This window comes from Cornus florida, unplaced genomic scaffold (assembly GCF_030987335.1).
Source record: "Cornus florida cultivar Cherokee Brave unplaced genomic scaffold, ASM3098733v1 CherokeeBrave_3.0.0_Hap2_Chr08, whole genome shotgun sequence".
Classification (NCBI taxonomy): Eukaryota; Viridiplantae; Streptophyta; class Magnoliopsida; order Cornales; family Cornaceae; genus Cornus; species Cornus florida.
In genome coordinates this window covers 69,704,457-69,726,311 of record NW_026775578.1, presented here as the reverse complement: position 1 = coordinate 69,726,311, position 21,855 = coordinate 69,704,457, and the positions used below count along the sequence as shown (strand labels likewise).

At 34.0% G+C, this 21,855-nt stretch overlaps 1 long non-coding RNA gene across 1 annotated transcript; it reads left to right on the top strand.

The window, feature by feature from the left end:
• The first annotated feature begins 18,981 nt into the window (after positions 1-18,981).
• Positions 18,982-19,873, top strand: LOC132268680 (uncharacterized). The gene is made up of 3 exons (XR_009469339.1): positions 18,982-19,348; positions 19,501-19,707; positions 19,787-19,873. It is a non-coding gene; the product is annotated as an uncharacterized LOC132268680 (long non-coding RNA).
• Positions 19,874-21,855: the final 1,982 nt, after the last annotated feature.

Below are 21,855 nucleotides of genomic sequence, written 5' to 3'. Positions count from 1 at the left end.
AAAGATAGATGAATTGACTAAAATACCCTAGCTTAAGGGGTTTAAATGCGCACTTTTCAGCGCTCATCACACCCCCAAACTTAAATATTGCTACTCCATAGCAATGAACAACTAAACAACTATGAACTAGAAAGCAATAAATGGATAACGCCACTTTCGTAGGGAATACGATTGCATTTAGCATATGCAACAAGCCTTTTAAACCCCTAGGTTACCCCTAGTGGATGAGTGAAATCTCGTGAGGGTTTCCAGAAATGATACCCATAAACATTAAGCTCATTCTTTCAAAAGATGCACTAATATTGCAAACTAGCATTAGGAGAAAACTACCTCAAGTATGCAATTTTTCAACCATTTCAAAGCAAACTCTCAAAATCTCAACATTAAGCTAGCAAGTATGGTCTTCCACACATCAAGACAATGATCATGCAAATCAAAACAACATTAGAATTCTTTTTGAGTGGACCAGTATCAAGTATGTTGCTATCTAAGCCACCTAAAGAAATGATCACATCCTTACCCTAAAACTAGCACACAAATCTAGTACCGATCATCAAAACAAAGAGTGAATATTTTATTAAAACTTTATTGATCTAGGTGCGCTTATTCTTTTCACTCGATTCTTTTTTCTTTTTCTTTTGTAACTATCCTAGAGGATTAAAGATAGAAGTATGGTGCAATGTAGTGATCTATTAAGCTTTTTAGTGATCCATGAGGTCGAGCGTTAGGTCAATGACTCCCAAACCAGACGGCTTTAGGGCATTAGGTATTTAAACACCCCTAAGGACTTACAAGCTCAAATCAACTAGGTTATAAATCAAAACAACCTCCATCTAATCATTTCCCACTTCTCACCTTTTGGGAGAAGTCCTTACTTTTTTTTATTGCTTTTGCAACTTTTCTTTTCCTTTTTTTTTTTTTTTTTTCAGGTTCAATTATTAACCCAGAGTTTGGGCCCTCCACCTTTCAGCGCGAGAAATTTTGTGCTTGATGAGGCTAGAATCCCGGCTAGTCAATGAAAAGGGTTTGTTATCCACTTTTGTCAAGAGTGAAAGCTTTCAATGCACTACTAGCTCAATTGGGATATAACCAATTCAATAATCAACAAAGCATGTACCCCATAAATGAATGTTAGTGTGCGCCTGTGCTAGTGTAGAATCCTAGAGTGAATCTCAAAATAATCACAAAATCAGGATGATGTGGACCACAAATACAAGCAAAATATCAATCTTTCAAAAACTTTACTCCTAAATGGCATCCACAAGGCATTCAAAGAGTATTGGACTCTCAAGTCAAGAAAATTTTAAATTTTAAGCAATATAGTCCTCAAAAGATCAAAATCATAGCTAACATAGATCTCCAATCTCAATCATGCATTTAAAGTTCAACTTTAAGTAGAATGCAACAAGACACCTTACTCCCAAACTTAAACCGCACATTATCCTCAATGTGCAATGAGAATAATGGAAAAGATGTAAAGAGTATACCATGGTGGCGAAAGACACGAAGCCTGGCAATGATCCAATATGAAAAGGGTCTCCCCCAAACTTGGAATCAACAATCTATTTGAATAACCACACTAACAAACTCACATCAAATATCAAATGGGATAAGAATAATTAAATCATACATTCTAAGGCAATATAACACAAGATGCAAGAGAGATATGAGATCAAGCACAATAGAAAATATGAAAATAGCATGACTACACATAAGGGCACAATGGTGAAAAGCTTATGTATATATATATATATTTTATGAAAGCAAGTATATACAAAATGCAAGAAAAATAAAGAATAAAATGCATGAACAAAATACAAAAAAGAAAAATAAAGAAGGCAAAATGTAATGAAAGAATATGTACAATGCAAGAAATAAAAAACAAAAAGTAAGAAAGGATGCAAGAACAAAAAAATAAAAAATAAAAAAAATGAAAAAAAAAATAAAAACCCTTTTTTTTTTTTTTAGAGAAGTATATACAATGAAACAAATATACAAGAAAATATGCACAATGATTACTAAGTTTAACGTCTCTAGCAAAACGGAATGGTACTTTGAACTATTGGTTTTATTTTTTTTTTAGAAAAAAAACAAATATGTACACGAACAAAAATAAAAAGGCAAATAAATAAAAATGCAAAAAGTAAAGATGCAATGAAATAAATAATGCAAAGAGAAATTTTTTTTTTTTCATAAGAGAAAAGTAAGTAAATAAAAAAAAAAGTAAAAGAAAATGAAAAATAAAATAAAATAAAAATAGAAAAAGGAAAAGGAAAAAGTCAAAAAGTTAAAGGGGGCAAAGTTGTGATCGATCTAAGAATGATCGATCGAACTTCGATCGATCCAAGGCCTGAAAACCTGTAGAAAGTTTTGAACGATACATAAAGAGATGATTTTCAGAGCTTCAAAAAAAAATTTAAGTATAGAACCTCGATCGATCATGAGGGCTCCCGGATCGATCAAATTGACTTGGATCAATCGAACATAAAGTTCGAACGACAACCAGAGAACTGAAATAGGTAGAGAATCTTCAAATGATGGAACAAAGAGATGAGAATATGCAAAGATAATGTTTGATCAATCGAAGGTGCTCTTGTGATCGATCGAACTGGCACCAAATGCTTAATTTTGAGATAAAAATGCAGAAAATCCTATGCTAAGCCCCAATGATGATAACAAGAATGGAGATTGAAAAATGGATAGAAGAATGTACACAAGAATGAAAAATAAAAAGAAATAAGGGAGGAATAGAGTTTTGAAACCCTACGAATACTAGTGTTTAACGTCTCTAGCAAGACGTTAGTTCAACTTACTAATCAAAAGAATCAAAAACTGGATATAAGACATCCTTATTAACCCTCTTTTCACTTTTCTCATTTAATGTCCCACTTATGACAATGAAATCATCCTCCAAAAGAATGACTTGAAAAGAAATGAAAGAGATGATATTGTTCCTTTCATCCACGGTCTTGAAAAGAAAATCAATCATGGTTGGGCTTGCCTCTTTGTAGTGTTCTTGAAACACATTCAAATGATCATTCATTTTGATCATTGGCGAGGCAATATCTTTTAAAGACTCATTTGGAATATTAAGAAATACCTTCTCTTCATCCCTCTTCTCTTCCTCAAAAATCACAATCTCCTCACCTTCCAAGTTAGCTAAGGAGTCTATTAGAGAGTTCACTTCATTTTTAGAGCTTTCAACGTCAAAACAACAATTTTTATACATTTCAAAAAGGCATGTCTCAAGAGGGTCTTTGGAGATAATAGAAGGAAAGTTATCTTCAACAAGTTCCTCCTCCTCCTCTCCTACCTCTATAATGGTCAATATCTCATCTCTCTAAAGTATCAACAGTCAAGATAGAATCACAATCAAAACAAGGAAAGTCCTCATTAATCATGTTATGCTCTATTGGATGAGCCACTAACTCACTTGCCACTTCCTCCTCTATACAAGATAGAGTGCTAGGCATTAGCTCACTTGCTACTTCTTCCCACTCTCCTCATCCGTATCTATGTAAATTAAAGTTTTTGCCATTTTTTCATTTGCCTCTTCCTCCTCCTCTTGACGAGAAATAGTACTTGCAATTTGCTCAACTTGAGCTTCAAGCTTGGCTAAAGTTTGAGAATGAGAATTAATAAGTGAAGTTTGTGAAATATGCACATCAAGTAAAACCATTACTTTTTCTTCAAATTCGGGTGAGTACCTAGAAGGTGGTGGAGTTGGTTCATCATAAAATGGTGAGGGAGGGTAATAGTCACAAGGAGGATAATGAGAATAGTTAAGTCCATAATAAGATGATGCATGTTGAAATGAATTGGACTTAACCTCATAAGGATCAAAATATAGTGGAGGGATATAAGGTGAGGGGAAGTAATTTTTCCCCAAACTTGGATCAAACAATGGCTCCATCCACATTCAAAATCCAAATGCAACAAATAATGACCTCCAGACGGGCCGATGCTTGGACAAAAATTTAAGCAATAAAATGAGCCTTAACAAGGGCTATCACAAGCATGCAAAGAAGTGAAACAATTAAACTACGAGATTTTCAAGAAATGCTCACAAAGGTCCTTAAGCAACTTCAAATTCCAATGCTAGCTTCAAGCTCCAATGATTGCTTTAAGATCCAATGTTTGCCTTCCTTGTAGTCAAGTACCTAATTGAACAAATAATATCAAGAGTAAGAACAGAATATACAATGGAAAGTAAAATAAAAATAGAAACAATCTAATGAACACTATTGTCTAGTCTAATTCCAACAAAACCGTTAATCCCCGGCAACGACGCCAAAATTTGATGAGCCCTTTTCCAAGGGTTTAAAAAGTGAACTTTTTAATGCGAGAGGTCGCTTCGCAAGGGATTGTCCATAGAGATTATACGTGTTGGAATTTAACTTCAACTTTAATGTATCAATTGATTGCAAAGAAGGGTTGATTGGTTGATTACTCTAGAAAATAATTAATTAAAATGCAATTACAATAAACTAGTGAGAGATAGGGATTTAAAAGATGAGAAGTGAGGTCTTGGGGTACATTGGAATTGCCACCAAGCTCGTTCACCAAACCACACACTTTCAACTAATTTGGGGAAAACGTTTTTGTGAACAAAATGCGATTACCAATTGCAATATTAAGCATGGACCATCAAATTCATGTATGAATTTTCTACCTAACCGACAAATAAACTAAGTGTAGCACAACCTATCAATTCTAAGGATGACCCATCAAACTAGTCACAATTGTAGCACACATCAATCTAGAGAATCATGGAATTCGCAATAATAAGTTATGAAATATCAAATCAAGTAAAGATTGTCTACCTACTTACAAACATAAATTAAATTGTAGAATAACCCATCAAGCATAAATATAATCCATCAAATTAATTGACAAACCCATCTAATAAAAACCCATGTTTAGCCATCACTAAATTCTTAATTAATCACACATAGACATGCAACTGACATAGAGAATCTAGTGTAGAGATCAATTCCCCAAATAATCACACATAAGACAACATGTAATTAAAATAGAAAATCAATAGAAATAATTAATCCATATGAATCATGTGAGACATAATTCCTAATTTAATCACATATAGACATGTAAATAAACTATAGAATTAATAGGAAGAATTAAACCACAGAAATCATAGAAATATACCAAGATTTATTAAATTCACAAGGCTAGAACATTAATCACAAGATATTATTCCCCAAAAAGTATGAAAAAGATAGAGGTTTAGATTACAAACTTGGGGCTCATCCAAGCCCCAAAGAGAAGTCTAGCCAATTATGGAGGAGGTAGATGTGATCTTAGAACCCTCAAGGGCAATCCCCAAACATGGCTCCATCTTCTTCCTCTTCTTCTTTGTTGAATTCTAGAGAGAGTGTGTGTGTAGATCTAGAAATGTGTTATTGGAGCTTCCACTCTTCTCTTTTCTTCTAACCCTAATCTCTAACTTTTCTAGAGAGAGAAAATAAAAATTACAATGTAAATGTAAAATGATGAAAAAGCTCTTTTACAAAATGGTTCAATTTCCTTTGAATACAAGGTCCTTTTCTTAGCCACTAAGTCAAAAATATAGCCCAAAATATCTAATCCCGTACTATATGGTAGGTAGAGATCGGCGCACTCGGGAATCAGATAGCTCATTGCCAGCACATTTTTGATCGATCCAACTTTTCTCAGATCGATCTCTCTTTTCTCAGATCTATTTCACTTACCAAAGGTGAGGAGTGAAAAATGATTAGATAGAGGTTATTTTGATTTGTAGCCGAGTTGATTTGAGCTTGTAAATCTTTAGGGGTGTTTATACACCTAATGCCCTAAAGCCATCCAATTTAGGAGTCATTGACCTAACGCTCGCCACAAAGATCTTATAGAAAGTTTAAGAGATCATTACATTGCACTATGCTTCCATCTTCGATCGTACAAAAAAAAAATTAAAATTTTTTTTTTTAAAAAATCGAGTGAAAAAAAGAAGCGTACCTAGTCAAATAAACTTTAATAAAAGGTTCATTCTTTGACTTGATGATCGGTACTAAATTTGTGTGCTAGCTTGAGACTGGTCATGACCATTTCAATAATTGGCTAAGATAGCCACATATTTGATGCCGGTTCACTTAAAAATAATTCTAGAGTTGTTTTGATTTGCATAATCATCTTACTTGATGTGTGGAGGACCATATTTGCTTGTATGTTATTGAAATTTTGGAGAATTAGGTTGAAAATTTGCATACTTGAGGTAGTTTACTCCCAATGCTTGTTTGGCATGTTAGTGACTCTTAAGTGAGAAAGAGCTTAATGTTTGTGGGTATCATTTCTAAAAACCCTCACGAGACTTCCCTCATCCACTAGGGGTAACCTAGGGGTTTAAAAGGCTTAGTGCATGTGCTAAATGCAATCTTGTTCCCTACGAAAGTGGCATTATCCTTTTATTGCTTTTTAGATCATTCTTGTATAGTTGTTAGCTTCTTGCTTTACTCCGTAGTTCATTGCTAGGGACTAGCAATATTTAAGTTTGGGGGTGTGATAAGCACTGAAATGTGCACATTTAAACCCTTAATCTTGAGTATACTAGGACATTATTCTATCTTATTTCCTCGCTTTAGTCTAAATTTATGTTTTTCCCCTTTTCAGGTACTTAGCCCCAAAATAAGCCAAATCCGCTGAATTAGAGCAACGAATGAAGCAATCCAAAGTCTAGTGGAGGCAAAATAGTAACAATTATCTCTGTTCGATCGATTGAACAATGCTATGATCGATCATGCTGTAATCGTTCTAACCTTGCCTTGATGGATAGAGCTTTTCTCTTTATCCTTAGGAAAATTTCCTCTTTGATTGATTTAACTTTTCTTCGATCGATCGAACCCTTTGATCTTATCTTCATAACCACTTTTGTCATTTTCTTCATAAATATCTCAGCCTTTGTCCTTATCCAAATATATGCGCCGCCATGCTTTGATCGATCAAAGCAACAATGTGATCGATTGAACTGCCTCAAAAACCGTGCAGAACATATTTCAAGCCAAATTGAAGGTGTGCTCATGGTGCAATCATTTGGAGGTCCTAGTGTACGAGGTCTGACCATTTGGGGTGTCATTTGAGCTACCTATATAAGGGAATTGGCTATTTTTAGTAAAGAGGTTAGTTAGTTGGATACTTTTGGCTAAAGATTAGAGAGAGACTAGACACAATTTAGGAGGGTTCTCACTCCATTTCTAGGGTTTCTATCAAGAACACCAAGTGGAGGAAGATGAATTCAACCATGAAGAGAGCCCTTGAGGGTTGGATGACAACAACCATGATTGGCTAGATCATTCTCTTGGGGCTAGAGATAGCCTTAGGCTTGCCTCATAAACTTTAGTATTTTGTAATTAGTAGGGATTCATGTTGTAAATATTGTATTGACCTCATGTTTGTATAAATCTTGTTTCCATGATTTATGTGGTTTAATGCTTCCAATTAATTTTTCAATTCTATTCATATGTCTATGTGTGATGGAATGGATGGTTATGTGCTTACACTTGATTCTTTACATTTGATGCATGTCCATATGTATTAAAATTATGGATATAGTGTTGGTCAATGCATGGTGCTTAATTGAGTATTCTTGTGATGTGTTTGATGGATTATACTTATAATAGATGGATTGTGCTATCTCATTAGCTTAATTAGTTTAATTTCTTTGTCATTAGTATAAGTGTACACTACAAGAAAAGTGGGCTTTTACGACGTAGTATTTACGGGATCTTTTATTTTCTCTCGTAAAAGCCTCTTTTTACACATAAAGGGTCATGTTTTCACGAGATGTTAATAAAATCCTCGTTAAAAACCGTTTTTACGGGAGTTTAAAGAGGCCCGTTAATGTTTACATATATTTACGAAGGAAAAAGCCACTCATAGATTAAATATATTTGTAAGGGAGTATTTTCCTCCCGTGAATATGAAAATAAAAATAAATAATAAAAATCCCGGCCTCGGTTAACGAGGAAAAAGCCTCTCGTAGATAAATATTTTTAAGGGAGTATTTTCCTCCTATGAATATGAAAATAAAAATAAAAAATAAAATCCCGCCCTCACTTAACGAGGAAAAAGCCACTTATAGATAAGTATTTTTAAGGGATTATTTTCCTCCCGTGAATATGAAAATAAAAATAAAAAATAAAAATCCCGCCCTCACTTAACGGGGAAAAAGCCACTCGTAGATAAATATTTTTAAGGGAGTATTTTCCTCCCGTGAATATGAAAATAAAAATAAAAAATAAAAATCCAGCCCTCACTTAACGGGGAAAAAGCCTCTCGTAGATAAATATTTTTAAGGGAGTAATTTCCACCCGTGAATATGAAAATAAAAATTAAAAAAAAAAATCCTACCCTCACTTAATGGGGAAAAAGGCTCTCGTAGATAAATATATTTTTAAGGGACAATTTTCCTCCCGTGAATATGAAAATAAAAATAAAAAATAAAAATCCCGCCCCCACTTTTCGTCTCCCGCGCGCACAAAATAGCAACAGTGAATAGCCCGCCCTTTTTTTTCCATGTCACCAACCACAAGCCAATCCCTTCTTTATTTCCCACAAGCCCTTCTTTCTTTCCCACGAGTCCACCTTGTTGCTTACTCTACCGACAGCACCCAGCTCCATCTTTGCCCTAGTTTTCTTTCTTCCGTTATTTCTGTTGAGGAGGCCAGATCATTTACCCCATCTCCGTTTGAAGTTCTCTCTCCTATCTCTGCCTCACTGAAAGTTCTCTCTCCTTTCTCTGTCTCGCTTGAAGTTCTATCTCGAATCTCTGCCTCACTTGAAGTTATGTCTCAAATCTCTGCCTCGCTTGAAGTTCTATCTCTAATATTTTCCTCGCTTGAAGTTCTCTCTCCTATCTATCTCCATCTCCGCTAGAAGTTCTGGTTCGACAGTGAAAGGAAAGTGCTGGTTCGCTTGAATTTCAACCTAGACCAACACAGCTATTTGTTCAATCTTCTCTTTACTCTCTAGAATCGAGGATCCGGAGTTACCTTCATTCTTTAGGTAATCTGCAATCCCTCTTTCTCAAACATTTTAAGGGTTTTCTTCAATTCCTATTTCTTAAACAATTTTTAGGGCTAACACATGCATATCTTTTTTCTCTGGTTTATTGTCGATTTTATTTGCTAGATTTGCTTCGGTTGTGACTAGATTTGGGTTTTTTTTTGTTTTCCATTGATTGACCGATTTAGAGCTTAAAAATAGACTCAAAGAGAACAAAAAATTTCCTGCACCCGACAATTCTATCGTTGGTCATGTGTCCTTTATAACAGTCCATCACTTACAACCACTTGAACCAACTTAGAGCTTAAAAATAGACACAAAGAGAACAAAAAAGTTCTTAGGTTTTTTGGGCCTTTAACTATCAATTCCCAAGTTCCTTTACAAAGCTATAGTTAATTAGATTTTTTGGTTCTAAGATATTAATGTTGTATGGATGATAATATTTGTTAAATTCACCAACTTTTTACTTAAAAAAAATGAGTTCGTCACTCTTTTATTGCATAAACCAGGAGAAAAGGTTACAATAGCAAAACCACATGATAGGTACTCTAACAAGCTGCTAATTTTAGTGCAATCAATAAGTTGGATATTGTTAATATTATGAAGCATCTTTTTGAAATATATAGCAAGAAAAAAAAAATCATTTTGCATCTTCAAATTTTAGTATTTTATTCCAATGCAATGTAACTCTACCCTTTGCAATTTGACCAATTAAGTTGTTGGAATCTATTCTTATTCTTGATTGTACAATGCTTGCGCTCACATATGTTTTGCTGCCCCTCATTTTCCTTAAAATTTCTCTTATATGAGAAGTATGCAGTTTGATGGTGAATTGTTGCACTGATTCCAATCTGAACCATAATTTTTAACTTCTAGGACTGAAGAACTTAAGGCCTCAACTTTATTCTGCTATTGAGTACTGTGAGAAGTCTTATCTCCACAGTGAACAGAAAGAGATGTAAGGCTTCTGCAATTAACTGTGAAAAAATACATGTAATTGTTCTTTGAAGTATAACTATGGTGGTTGTAGTAACTATATATGTAGCTTTAACATCATATTGAAATGAAAAATGAATATTCAATTTTTTTTTTAAGTTTCATATCGTATACATTTGTTCTGCAAATTAAATGTTGGGGTTTTATATATGTGGCTCTTACCTAGATGATCAAGTTTCTGAACCATTAGGAGTGCTGGGTTTTAAATGTGTCCTTTATAACAGTCCATCACTTACAACCCACTTGAACCAACTTCCATATTAGAGTTAGGGTTGACTCCACTAATATAGCAACTTAGTTATCCACATGGCAGTCTTGTAGTCAGCCACATGTCCATAATTTTGCCTACCATGTGTAACAAATAAAATCAGTAAAATACCTGGTCCAATTCGATCGCCTAGATGAAAATTTGACTGGAGTGCTGCATACTCACCTTTTTATACACATTTCAACCCTTGGCTTCCCAAGAAAAGGCCCACTAGGTGTGCTTCAATAGAGAGGCGCGTAAGTTTCTGAATTAGAGGAGTTTTGCTTGATTTAAATCATACACACCTAAATGTTAAAAAAATAATTGGAAAAATACTTGTGGTGTGGAAGAGCTCTCTTGGAATTTGTTTGAAGTCGCCCCCTCTAGTAATTCTAGTTGCATTTGCAATTCCTTCACAGTATGTACTGACAACTGGTGTTTCTTTATGATTTTGCTATTCAGTAGTAAACATTTGTTTTGTGTTTATCGTCTAATTTATGTTCTTTATGTTGGTTTTGGTTAAGCAATCTTTGAATTTAGGGCATATCTTAATCTATACTAGTAACCCATCCTTTCACCACTTGAGCCAAGGCACAATGGTTGAATTATATTTTTCTTCTTTTCCTGTTGAGATCTGATAAAGCATGTGTGGCGCTTTTTCTTTTTCTTTTTTCTTTTGTTAGGTAAGAACTCACATGTCAAACACCCCCACATTAGGGAGGAGAGGGTATGCTTATACCACCTAGGCCAATGGCCTGGTGGATTTTGGCTGTGTCTTTGTTTCTAAACCATAACAATTGAAAATGATTATATTCACTTTTCCTCTTACAATTGTTGCATTTCAGTTTCAGATGTTTTCTTAGTAAGCACTTTTATGCAAGTTGTCAAAAAGGCCTTAGGGACATCATTGAGTTCCATTGTTTATGGATTGTGGATTATATTATGGTTCCCCATTTCTCACCATCTGCACTATTTTTCCCTCCTCTTCCATATATGCGAGCTGAATTGTCATCGTATCTGAAAACGAAAATGAAAGTAGAAATAAAAGGTTCTGTTTTGGAGCTATAGCGAAAAAGGATGCATTATCTCCAGATTATTTTACTTCAAAAAATTGCCCATAGAGAGGCGCGTAAGTTTCTAAATTAGAGGATCAACTGAAATAAAAAGAAAAGGGTCAGTAAAGCGATGAACCATGGTTCATCACATAAGTAAGGAATTTCTATCCAGTATCACTCGAGAGTATTTAAAGAGAGTAAAATCATTCAGCCGCCAAAGATGATTTTGAAAACATCCAGCTATCTAATATTTGGTTAGGAATATAATCTATAGCCATGTTCATTAACCAAATAATCTGAATAGAATAAAGTCAACCCCTCCCTTCTAACTCCCCAATGGAAAAGAAAAAAGAAAATATATCTACATCTATATTTATAAAAATAGAAAGAGGGAGAAGCAGCCAGGTTTGTAGCCTTGTCTTTTCCCTTTCTAGAAAGAAAAAAGAACTTACCTGGATAGGACTGGCAGCTACAAGTAGTCCTCTAAGTACACCCATTAAGAGACGGCCGTCAGGGCCTGGCAAAGATATGGTTAAGGAACCAGCCCTACTAAATTTGGATCCCTCAACCTCTGTGGGGGTGAATGACCCATGTAGTGAGACAATGTCAAAACATCCTTACAAGAAAGTGATGGAAAAAAGAGATCAGATTATCCATATATACAAAATTAAAATCATAAATTTGGCTAAATAACAAGGCCTAATACAACCAAGGTTCACTAGGAGGATTGAGAGAAATAGTACAAATACATATGGATAAAATCAGCTCGTATTCCCAGTTCCTTGTAAAACTAACCTTCAAGTTTGCCACCCTTCATTATAAACCTTTTAAGGCCTCTAAATATAGGCCTATTCCACAAGTATAATGAACAAACAAACAAACGAAAAAAAAAAAAAATGCAACAATGAAGATCTAAAAGCACCTCAAAGCTCTTACAAGACCTAAAACAGAAATCTTGTGTTCTGAAATGTTCTGACAAATTACTAGAAAGTATCGAATGAGAAAATAATGAGAAATAGTTCTACTAGATTGAATTATTCCAAATCAACATATGCCACTAGTTGAAATTTGAATGAGAACTCCATTTTAGACAATAGATGCTCAGGCTCAAATGCTAACAAGAATAAAACGAAATGACTCCCTATGCATGACAAATAGAACAATATAAATTATAAGATGCAATCCGACACCTCCATGGTAAACCAATATTGACTTTTGTCCCCCTACAAGTTGAATTTAAGCTTATAAAATGTTTGTATAAAAAATACTATCCAATTTAAATAATAATTTACAAAAACATTTTTTTTATAGAAAAAGACTGATATTATTGTTTCAATTTGTAACTGATATAGGTTAATTAATATTTAGTAAATATTGCCATTTTGTTTTTTTCCTGGCAAAGAGAATATATTACTTAAAATTAAACAAGAGCATTACAATCAACAAAAACCACCAATAAGATAGAGACCAATATCATGGATTAAATTGATACAATCACTTGAGCATCATATTCAATTTCCACTGCCCATTGAAGACCACTGCCGAAGAAGGTTCATAGTCCAAAACAATGTTTTCACCTCCAGTACCGATGCCTCACATACATGCTCCAACCGAGCAATGGCTGCCCGAATTACCACGCCATTGTTATATATATATATATATATATATATATATATATATATATATATATATGTAATTCACTTATTGCATAGGATAGAGAAAAGGATAAAATCCACCCAGTTCAGAAGAATTAGAGAGAAGAAAAAAATTTAAACCATCGGTTTGATTCGTCACTCAAAAAGTCATTTCAATCAATTATATTTTTGTACAATATTTTTATTTTCAATAGAGATAAACTGTTGAATTTTTTATTTTTTTTTGAAGTTGACAAGAATCAGAATATATGAACTTATCCTCATGGATTGGTTACGTTGGCATAAAGTTAAAAGTCTCGGCTCCACTAGAAAGAAATATGATCGAGTGTTCTATTCACTTGTTCATTGGCAAACACACATACTATTTGATCTATATATATATATATATAAATAAATAAATAAATTACAGAACATTCAAAACAAAAACGGGTGGTTCTATTTATTTTCCTACAATTGTAACTAATTAAATAGCATACCATCAATCCATTGCAGGAAAATAAATAGAACCACCCGTTTTTGTTTTGAATGTTCTGTAATTTATTTATTTATTTATTTTTTGACAGGAATGTTTCTGTATTAGCTTTTACTATGTAGTGTTTTAGTTTCATATGAATTTTTTTTTTTTTTTTTTTTACAATTTGAATTTCTTGCTATAGTTGTTAAACTTTTAATCACAATAATATTGAATTTCTTTTTACAATTTGAAAAGTTGTTCAACTTTTAATCACAACAAAACAGTAAAAAATGTGTGGTTTCTTGCCACTTTTACCCATAATTATAGACCTCATGTGACATTTTGAAGAATAATACATCAGCTCCAAACCTCCCTTTTATGTACCCACTCCCAGCTTGCTTGGTGGTGTTCAAAAATTTCTTGTGCTTCTTGTTTGATTTGTTGTATAATATCACTTTTGCTTTAATGAAAAATAGGTAATGTTTATTTTCAGTTTATAGAGGAAGAACATGCTGCAAATGCCGTTAAGTATCTGACTCAAAGATTTTATGCTGGTAAGTTCTAATTTCATATTTTTATCTATTCAATTTGGGTGTTGCGTCTATATGCATTCATCCTCCTGTATTTACTTGTTACTAGAATGTAATTTCTCATAATCTTAACTTAATGTCCATTTACTGAACTAGATGTATGCAGTTTTCTATTATTTTTTTTTCTTTATCTCTTTCTTCCTTTGCAAATATTAATTTTTTTTTTTTTGAGATGCAAGCAGAGATTTTCATTTTTAGATCAATTATGCCAAGACAAATTACAAATACAAAAACTGAGCTCATGATCTTGTTGCTACAATTACCATGGTTTTCTTTATTCATCAAATGCCTAAATAGTTTTAGGAGTATGGTTCTTGAATTAGAAATCCTCATATCCATGAACTTAAAAAATTAATACCTAAATTTACTAGCAAGCTGAACTAGAGAGGCAGATTGAATTGACCAATAATCTGCTCCCATCTCTATGTTTTTTCTTAACAGAGAAATTTGAAGTTTCCAATAAACTGAAAATATTACAAATTGCTTATGAAACCCATTTAGCTTAAACATGATTGATGGAATTAGCACCTTTACAATTTGTGTTTATTGTTCATATATATATATACACACACACACCATGGAATAATCATATATTTCATAATTTACTTTTTGTGACAGGTTCCTATTGAATAATTAGGAAAATAGAGATGGATAAAGAATGGATGCACATCTTTTACAGGTTATTATATGTACTGGAATGTGTTTATAAAAGTTAAATCTTTTACACTAATTTTATATTTAATTAAAAGTTAAAGCTTTAATTTTATAGAGTTGATCCAAAGTATATAGAAGGAGCACGAAGGTTTGCCGATTGGGCTCAAGAGAATGCGGGGCATCCAGACAAGATTCTATGCCCTTGTAATGAATGTCAAAATTCAGTACACCAACACTTTGACACAGTATATGGTCATGTAATGGAACATGGAATGGATCCAACATATACGACTTGGTACTTTCATGGGGAATATCCGAGTGAATCTCCCTAACATGGAAATGATGGAAATGATGTTGAAATGCCAGAGACATATGAGATGTATAGAGATGTTTTCTTTAATGATGACAAAGATGGTGTTTCGGATCTTAACTATGAAACAAGAGAGGCTGAGTTTCAGAAGGCATTGGAAAATGCTGAGACCCTTTTATACCCTGAATGCACAAAGTATACGATTATGTTTGCAATTGTCGCCTTATATAAGCACAAAACAGTGCATAATTTATCGGATATATGTTTTGACGGGCTTCTTAAAACTTTTGGGGATATGCTTCCTGATAATAACAAACTTCCTAAGAGCTTTTATGAAACCAAGAAAATTTTGAAGACATTTGATTTAGGATATAAGAAAATAGATGCCTGTAAGAACGACTGTTGTTTGTTTACAAAAGAGAATAAACACATGAATGAATGCCCAAAATGTGGTGCTTCGCAGTGGAAGGAGAATGAATGCACTAAGAAAGTTCAAGATGGTGTCCTAACTAAGGTGTTACAGTACTTTCCAATAGTACCAAGGTTTAGAAGAATGTTTCGGTCCCCTAAAATAGCAAAACAAGTAATGTGGCATTCAACTCATAGAAGTCGAGATAGGAAGATGCGACATCCGGTTAACACTCCTGCATGGCATGAGATAGATAAAGCATGGCCTTCTTTTGCATCAGATTCACGGAATTTGAGACTTAGCCTTTCAACCGATGGATTTAATCCATTTGGTAACCTTAGTTCAGCATATAGTTGTTGGCCAGTGATGTTGGTCGTTTATAATTTTCCACCATTAGTACTCATGTCTAAAGAAAATATGATGTTAACATTACTAATCTCAGGGCCGAAGCAACCGGGGAATGATATAGATGTGTATTTGGAGCCACTTATAGATGATTTGAAAGAGCTATAGGATAAAGGCGTGGAAATTTATGATGCATTTGCAAAGCCAAAATTTAATTTAAAGGTAATCTTGATGTGGACAATAAGTGACCTTCCAGCTTATAGTAACCTTTCTGGTCATGTAACAAAGGGTAAAAAAGCTTGTCCAATATGTAGTGATGACACATGCTCAAATAGATTGAATTGTTGTACTAAGACTGTTTACTTGGTTCATCACCGATTTCTGTCTCCTACTCACTAGTTTCGGGAAAAAATGAGTTGGTTTGATGGGAATGAAAAACACAGGTGGAGGCCTAAAATATTGTCTGGGACTGAAATTTTTCATGCTGTGAAAAATATTAAAAATGATTGGGGTAAAAAAAGAAAGATAAAACTAGGTGTCAAGCAAATAGGTGGAAAGAGAAAACAAAAGAAAAAAACGGGAACTGTGGCGTGGAAGAAAAAATCTATATTTTTTGACTTACCTTATTGGGAGGTAAGTAATTGTAATAGTAATTTGTTTCATTATTTTAATTTATATTGCAGTTCATAATATGTCCTAAAAAAAACTTATTTATCTTTATTTGCTTTTAGGTATTACTCATTCGTCATAATTTAGATGTAATGCATATTGAAAAAAATGTTTGTGAGAGTATTATTGGGACCTTATTGAAAATAAAAGGAAAATCAAAGGATGGACTCAAGTTTCGAATGGATTTGAAGGAAATGCAAATCAGGGGAGATTTACACCCACAATAGTCAAAAGAGAAACATTACTTGCCACCAGCACCTCATACACTAAAGAAGGAAGAAAAACAGCTTTTTTGTAAGCGATTACAACAATTAAAACTACCTGATGGCTATAGTTCAAATATTGGGACACATGTATCATTGGATAAATGCAAGTTTACTGGCTTAAAGTCTCATGATTATCATGTCCTAATGCAAGAACTACTACCGGTAGCATTACGAGATATTCTACCAAAGGGTCCAAGGAATGCCATATTTCGACTATGTGCATATTTTAATGAAGTATGTCAAAGGGTGATTGATAAGAACTCATTGGAAAAACAAGAAAAGGAAATTGCCGAGACTCTGTGTATGCTTGAAAGATATTTTCCTCCATCCTTTTTTGACATTATGATTCACTTGACTATTCATATTGCACGCGAAGCTCGTATTTGTGGACTAGTACAATTTCGTTGGATGTATCCATTTGAGAGGTACTTCTATCAAATTTTCTTTCTTTTATGTAGTTAGATATGTAATTTGATAACATATATCTATTGTATTTACGTGCTTTAGGAGGATGAAGGTTTATAAAAGATATGTTAGAAATAAAGCAAGAGCTGAAGGATGCATAGCTGAGGGCTATTTGGCTAAAGAGTGTGTGCGGTTTTGTAGTGAACACATCAAACAAGCTTCTGAAATAGGGGTGAGACATTCACGAAATGAGGATTTTGAAGGCGAAACAACAGTAGATGGCCGTCCAATTTCGAAAGGGATCTCGAAAATGATGTCAAATGACATGTTAGAGATTGCTCACCGTTATGTCTTGTTCAATTATGCCGAGGTGGAGCTGTATATAAAGTAAGTGGGATAATGTCACGACTAATTAATTTATTTTATTATATTAATATAAAAAAAAACTTAGTTGTAGTATTTGTCTTACAGAAAACATTTGGAGGAGCTTAAACATATGGACAGGCGTCTCATAAAGAATGAAAGTGCGTTACAAAAGAAACATATGGAGACTTTCTGTTCATGGTTTGCAAAAGTAATTGATGTAGCTGGTAGTGATGTGTCTGATACAATTATGTGTCTTGCAAATGGGCCTAGAAGAGAAGTCACTTCACATTCTGGATATATTGTTAATGGACAACGATTTCACACTAAGAATGTGGAGAGAAGCACACAAGACAGTGGTGTTTCGATTGAAGCGGAAACAATATGTCAATCCAGAGCAAGAGACACAAATCAAGTTGTTAGAAAAGTATCTTACTATGGTGTTTTAAAAGATATTCTTTTATTAGATTACTACACATTTAAATTTCCAATATTTGATTGTGAATGGGCAAACATTAGAAATGGCATCAAAGTTGAAGATGGATTTGTATTGGTTAACCTTCATGAAGGTCAAAGTCAGTTTCAAAGAGATCCCTTTATTCTTGCTTCACAGGCTAAGCAAGTTTTTTATTCAAGGGACAAAAAAACATCCAATTAGTATGTTGTACTTAAAGCACCACCAAGAGGTTTTAATGAGTTAGAGTCTTTTGAAGAAAATAGTTATACGTCTTCTATGCCATTAGATGTATCAAGATTGGACTCAAACAATGATGATGGGGATGAACATTTTGTGCGGTTGGATTATGAAGGCATGACCACGTAATTAACAGGTAGTGTCTGCAGTTTCTTTTGTTTGTTTCTTTTTCCTAACTTTTCTATGCATATTGATGCATACCCAAAAGAGCTGCTTTTCGGACCTCAACCTGCCTACCAAATATTTAGGTTTTCTGAACAAAAGAGCTATATATATATATTTTTTTTCATATCTGAACAATTTAAACATGGTTTTCTAATTTTCGTAGGTTTGGATTTGTATGTTGACATAATTCAAATTGTTTAGCTATTGGACATGAGTGGTTTATTTGTCATCTTTATTATGTGTCTGTTTATAGTAATATATATATATATATATATATATATATATATATATATATATATTACTATAAACAGACACATAATAAAGATGACATATATATAATGATGTTAATTGATTCATTGTATCTTGTGTATCTCTTATAACTATATAAAACTGGACTTTTTGTTTTTATGAATAGGTCATTCTCATTATAAGAGTAGGGGAGGAGGAAATTGAAGAGGGAAAAAGATAGCTAAATTTCAGCATGCGTGGTCCCACAAAAGTAAGCAAAATACACATTTATTTAAATTTTTTTTTATGCCTTTTATTAACTTGTAATGGTTTGTTTTATTTCCTTATTTTGCATGTGTTGTCCATAAAGTCCTCCAAAATGGCTCCAAAAAAAGGAGGAAGGGAGCGAAATGCTACTGTGACTATACATTAAGGAATCAAGGAAATTAGGGGATTAGTATATCAGAGTGAGATTCAAACTCTCCCCACACACAGTTGGGTGGACAATCTGGAGGTTCTCCTGGACTTCCACTCGATCATGATAGTGGAAGTTCCTCTGCAAATGAGGCTGCAACAAATACCTCTACTGGCAAGGGCACTCATAAAGGTAGAGGTCAGGCAAAATTAATAGTCGTTGATTCACCACTTCCTATTCAATTCAATGAAAGAGGGCAGCCAGTTGGTCCGAATAGCGAAAAAATATCTAGTAGCTGTAGAGTACTAGCATGAGAGAATGTACCAATCTCATGTCAAGACTAGAAAAAAGCTTCAAAAGATAAACAACGTCTCCTATGGGTAGCTATAAAGGTATATTATTTTCAACATCTAATCACCAAAAGTATACAATATTGTTATTGATCGTTGAGTTTACAGATTATAGTTTAAAGAAAATAAAACATAAATATACTCAAAAGTATATGATATTGTTATTGATAGTTTGATTCTTACACTCAACACAGAAACTATTTGAAGTGCCTGATTGTCATAGAAAATCAACTTTTCAAAGCATGGGAAAGAGTTGGAGTGATTACAAATCACGCCTTACCAACGATATAATTGAAGCGGAAGGTGACATAGAAGTCATTAACTTATTGAGACCTGGCAATATAAAATCAATTGAAGAGTGGCAATAGTTCGTCAGTGATCGACTCTCTGATAACCACAAAGTAAGTACAACATTGATCGAATTATGTTCTCTTGTAACTTTATTCTTTAAAAAATATTAATTATATTATTTATTTATAGGCAAAGAGACAAAAATTTCAAGACTTGCGAAGTATGCAAAAGTTACCACACATAACAAGTCGTAGGGAGTATGCTCGTCTAGAACATAAAATGGTAAGTGGTACTTACTCTTATTGTTTATTATGGTTGATTTATGCTTTCTCATTTTTTTTCACCTATGCTTTGATGTATTAGAAGAGCAGCCTTAAGAAAGCATATGGTCCTAAAACTTATATTTATAGACTCAATTATAATCTTCAGCTTAGTATTCAGTAAAAAGGAGTGAGGTTTGAGAGTTCACTTAGCAATGTAGGTCAAATAGAGATTCAAGAAAGGTTCTATGATAAGCGCCGAATATTGTATATTCAAGAGCCCTAAATTGCATTAGTTAAGTCCATCGTTTGATTATTTAAGTAGATTATCTTCATTTATGTGTATGTATATATTTTCAGGTCCATTTGCCAAAAAAGGAGCAAAATCAAGGCTTTGTGGAGTTTTGGCCATCAAAAGGCACAATTCTGAATTTCTGGCAGCAGTGGAGTCAGGACTTTGCTCGCCATTTTGACCTTGTAAACTCGAGAACTGGACTTCCATTATAAGATGGCATATTTAGAGCTCTGAATCAGCTTTCCAAATCTTCAAGCGGTTCATCATTCGGAGCTCAGAGCAGAGAGTTATGGCCTTGTTACCAGAGGTGCACAGAACTGCCTGGCAGCAATGAAATTCTGCCTTGATCTTCATTTTCGACCAACCATCCTTGAGAATACGATCTACACCAAAACATGAAGTTTTTAGAGTTCTGAATTAGCTTTCCAAATCTTTAAACGGTTCATTATTTGGAGTTTGGAGCGCAAAGTTATGGCCATTTCATCAAAGTAGGTCTGGGCGGAGCAAGTGAAGCATGGAGCTTTTTACACTAAATTCGAGTGCTCGAGGCCCTATTTCGAGCACTTGAAATTTGGGCAGTTTGCTCCACGAGACAGCCCACTTGTGCTCTAAAATTTCCAATTTTGGATGGCCCTCTTTTATGAGGTGGTTGGGGATGTTTTTGGAGGAGAGAGAGAGCCTAGTTTGGTGGTAGATAAGAGGGATAAGAGCCACACATTTCATAAGCTTCATTTTTACAAGATAGAGGAGAGAGAAGAGAGCAAGAAAGAGGGGTTCTTCAAGCTCCAAAGAGGGTGCACGAAAATGAAGATGAGGATGATGCTTCTTCCTTCTTCTAGCTCACCAATGGGCAACTAAACCTCATCTAGGGAGGTGATGAAACCCCTCCCTTGTAAGCATGTGTTAGTATAGTTTATTTTTGGGGATTACAATGTATTTTTGATAGTCTTTCCATGATCAAGAGCCTCATTTTTGTTGTAATGAATGTTGAATGTTTATAAATGATTATTGTGAGTTATTCATCTTGTCTTGGATGGTTACTTCTTTTAATCATATTGCTTGCACTTCCATGGTGACAATGGAAGTTAGATCATGGAATGGTTTTAATGGCATGGAGTTGGAGAACCTAGATAGTTCATGGCTTAGGGTTTCCCTTTGATGGTCTATACTTGATTCTTTGCTTTATGTGCATTCACCATTTAAATTAGGGCTTGATAATCCTTGACTTAGTAAGCATGTTCTAAGCTACATTTTAGTTTAGGTAGTTGATCATGTGAACCTTTGATGGTTTATTCTTGCCTTCCTATTTAAATGAACTTCTTAAGGATATTATAGCAACCTAGTATTGTTATGTATCATGACTATCATATATGTTGTTTTTCCCTTAAATTAATCTTAACCTAGCATGTGTATAGGGATGGAGGTGGATTCATTTCCCTAGCCTTCTTTACTTGTACTTCACTCCCTTGAATTCTTGCAATTTATTGTTTTATGCACTTTTAATTTCCTAGCTTAAGTGACAAACAACAAAACTCTTTATAAACCCCTCATCACTCTAAAATGACTTTAGATACTTAGGTTGCCTTTAGACTAGCGCAGTCCCAGTGGTTCGACTTACCCGACCAATAGCCTTATTTTACAATGATTCGTGCTATTGCGAAGGTTGATGTTTAGTTGATCAATCGATCAATTTTTGGCGCCGT